The sequence below is a fragment of the Humulus lupulus genome, chromosome X (genome assembly GCF_963169125.1).
Source record: "Humulus lupulus chromosome X, drHumLupu1.1, whole genome shotgun sequence".
Classification (NCBI taxonomy): domain Eukaryota; kingdom Viridiplantae; phylum Streptophyta; class Magnoliopsida; order Rosales; family Cannabaceae; genus Humulus; species Humulus lupulus.
In genome coordinates this window covers 141,915,431-141,919,332 of record NC_084802.1, presented here as the reverse complement: position 1 = coordinate 141,919,332, position 3,902 = coordinate 141,915,431, and the positions used below count along the sequence as shown (strand labels likewise).

At 35.4% G+C, this 3,902-nt stretch overlaps 1 pseudogene; it reads left to right on the top strand.

Moving 5' to 3' along the window:
* The first annotated feature begins 438 nt into the window (after window positions 1-438).
* On the top strand, window positions 439-3,548 carry LOC133806328 (phospholipid-transporting ATPase 2-like; annotated as a pseudogene).
* The last annotated feature ends 354 nt before the right edge of the window (window positions 3,549-3,902 follow it).

The window sequence follows — 3,902 nt, the reverse complement described above, 5'->3', positions numbered from 1 at the left end:
CTCTATCTCGGTTTCATCATCCCTGCTTCAAATCTGAGCTCACATCTCCTCCATCCCTCAAATCCCAGCCTCCATCCCTCATATCTCCTCCATCTCTCTCTCGTCTTTCTCTATCTCTCTGTCAGTAGGGTTCCACTCGTTGGGTTGTTTCACTCCTCTTCGGTCTTGGCAAGCCAGGTAAGGATATATAGTTTTAGGTGTTATTGATCTGGGTCATTGGTTTTTTATGCTAATCGAGCTTAATTTGGGAACAAATCTAATGGGTTGTTTGATTTTATGTTTCCCTCTACCTCCGGCCTCCCCCGACCTCTACTCTCACACTCTCTCTCCATATTTCTCGGCAACGGACAGTCCGGCAAGCCAAGCAGCGGAGGAAGCTGAGCACCCACCGACGGCGACTTCTCCAACAGGCTCTCGGCTCGCTTTCTCTGACTAGCAATGGCGCAGGAAGGGACTCCTCCAACAGGTTCTGTCAGCTCTCTTCTTTCTTTGTGTCTTGGACTGAATTAACTGGTCATATCGAATTAAGATGGATGTGAATATCTTGTTTTGAAGCGTGGTTTGATTTTTTCTATGTAATTTTCTTCAGTCCAATTTTCCTTACATATAATACAAATTTTTCTCTTAGAGTGTCCCTCAATAATCTGCAAATTGGTTTCCTTCTCTGTCTGCCCCTCCTCTCTGTATATATACTATAAGCACATAGGCTAAATATTAGATAAATGTAATTTGCAGCAATGGTATGTCGACTATCCCGACGAAGGTCCATGGTATGAACTGTTGGTCATTCCACTTCGTTTTGAGCTACTTTGTTCAATCATGATCCCCATATCAATTAAGGTATCCTTCTGTATAAAAATGTGTAAGAAACTGTGGTACATGAATCATTATAAGAATAAAAGACACAGCAATGCTTTTGTTAACAAAAGTTAGAATTTCTCTGTTTGAAGCAGTTGATAGTCTCTAGTGTAAACTGTTATATCTTTGGCAGGTGTCCCTTAACCTTGTGAAGAGCTTGTATGCAAAGTTTATTGATTGGGATGATAAAATGATTGACCATGAGACTATTACTCCAGCCCATGCAACAAAGTGAGTGTAATTGGTATTGTAGTAATTGTCAATGCTCCCCCCCCCCCCCCCCCCTTTTTTGAATATATGCATATGAGGTTTATATAATATGTGGCAGTACAGCAATCAGCGAGGACTTGGGCCAGGTTGAGTACATTTTGACTGACAAAACTGGTACTCTAACAGAAAATAAGATGATCTTTAGAAGGTGTTGTATCAGTGGCATTTTCTATGGAAATGAGACAGGAGATGCCTTAAAAGGTATGGTGTTTTTCTGAACAAATATTTCTGTTAAACTTATGTAGTTATTAACTTAATTTGGGGTTGTAAATTGGTGTTAAGTTGACCTTACATCAAAAATGTATTTTGGGAATAATTCCCTTGTGTATATGCCCTAGCGGTTTATTTTGCTGCAAAGATTCTTGGTCTTGATGTTCAGTATTGTTACTGTAGAAAGTAATAGTGATGAAACAATTCTTGGTGAATTAGAGAGGTATTATCTTTTGTGGCATCCCATGCCTGAATGCCCTTGTATTTGGCATCTGGCATGAAGCAAAAGTAATGGAGATCATATATTATTGTATATAGTGTGCTCGTTTGACATATCTTTTGCTTTTACTTTTATATAGTAGAAGAAGAGAAGTAAAAGGCCTAAGTTTTTTTTTTCAATTACGGTTTGGATAGTCTATTTTTTTTTTTTTTAAATCACAACAAATATTTTATTATATTTAATTTTATTTTATTAATTAGACTAAGGATAAAATATGTAATCTAAGTTTTTTTTTTAAAAAAAAAATTAAAACTGAAAACAACTTCCCTTTTTTATTCAAAAGATCTTAATGAAGAAGTTAATGGACATTTACTTCCTCGTAGAGTTTGAAAATTCATAAAACACTTTTGAAAATTCATCCAAGCACTCCTCAAAAAAAAAAAACAAAGAACAAAATTCATCCAAACACTTAAAAAAGTAACATTTAGTATCTGGAAAAGTTTCAAAGCCATGTCAAATAGGCCCTCTGAATGATTTTTTTAAGACCTATGAATGTTAGGCTATGTGGTTATGTTCGTAGTTCAATTGCTCATGTGTTAATATGTAGGTTCAAAGACAAATAATAAAGAAAATGTAGTATTTGTTTTAAATGGGCTTGGTGATTGGCTAATTTATTTCTATCATTGATTTGATATCATTGATAGTTATAGGACTGTTTTGGATTATAATTTAACTTTATTTTCTGATTAGTTTTGTTTTATGATAAAAAGATGCAAGGTTGCTCAATGCTGTTGCAAGCGGTTCTCCTGATGTTATACGGTTCCTTACAATAATGGCAATATGTAATACAGTAATACCAATACAGAGGTGATTTTGCTTCTATATGTATTTTTTTTTCTGTTTTTGATGGTTTTACAATCTTTTGATTTTCCCATAGATTAAGAAGACTACCATTTATTGCAATTTTTTACGGATTCTGATCTTTGCATATTTCTTTTGCTCTTTGTAGCAAAAGTGGTGCTATCATGTACAAGGCGCAGTCCCAAGATGAGGATGTACTTGTCCAAGCTGCTGCTCAATTCCATATGGTTTTCTTCAATAAAAGTGGAAATATTCTTGGTACGCTGGTTTGTTCTTTGCTATTTGGATATTCTGTTTTGATCTTAGGTTTGGCTATTTGATATTGATCAATATATTATAGAGATCAAGTTCAATGCTTCTACACTTTGATATGAGGTTTTGGAAACTCTGGAGTTTACTTCTGATAGGAAAAGAATGTCAATTATGGTGAAGGATTGCCAGAATGGGAAAATTATTCTTTTATCAAAGGGTGCAGATGAAGCAATTCTTCAGTATGCAAGTGCTGGTAAATCTAATTGTACTTTTTAATGACCTCCCTTTCTTAGTCACCTATAAGGTGAAGTATGTTGGAGTTTCTTGGCTCAGGGGATTGATATATTTCTTGTTGAAACCTTCGCACTAATTGATTTCCTATAATTCATTTTAATATAAGCCCCCACAGAGTAGGTTTTGATTCTTTTTATGTGCTCATGTATATTAGTTCTCAATTATTTACTGCTATATATGCTACTAGATGTCTAGAAATATATGGTTAATGCATATTGCTCGTATTGGTGTTTGATGGTTTCCAATGTACCTCAGGGCAGCAGACAAGGACATTTATTGAAGCTGTGGAACAATATGCTCAATTAGGTCTTCGTACACTTTGTCTTGCTTGGCGTATTTTGGAGGAAGATGAGTATCAGGAATGGTCTTCGATGTTTAAAGAGGCCAGTAGTACGGTGGTTGATAGAGAGGTAAACACCTAAAGCATACAAACTCATTCACATGTCATGAGTTTTCTGTCTATCCACTCCCTTTACTTCACTACTATGTGCAGTGGAGACTAGCTGAGGTCTGTCAAAGATTAGAACATGATCTTGTGATCCTTGGGGTTACCGCAATAGAAGAGCATTTACAGGTGACATAATGCACTTATTACTTTTTTCTAACATATATATGTGTGTGTATTTTCTACTAATTGCAGAGTGCTCAGTAGAAGGAGAAACATAGTTAGATTAGGGATACTATTGCTTGGATTGTACTAGTTACTGATAGTTGTGATATTTTAAACTGTAATTGTCAGGATGGGGTACCAGAAACAATAGAGGCATTAAGAAAAGCAGGAATCAATTTCTGGATGCTTACTGGTGACAAGCAAAATACTGCAATACAGATTGCTCTTTCTTGCAATTTTGTTTCACCAGGTAGTCAAACTAATTGGATTATTAACTTGTGTTTTTTTCGTTTTATTGTTTGAAGCAACCTAATTATTTAAGTAGAA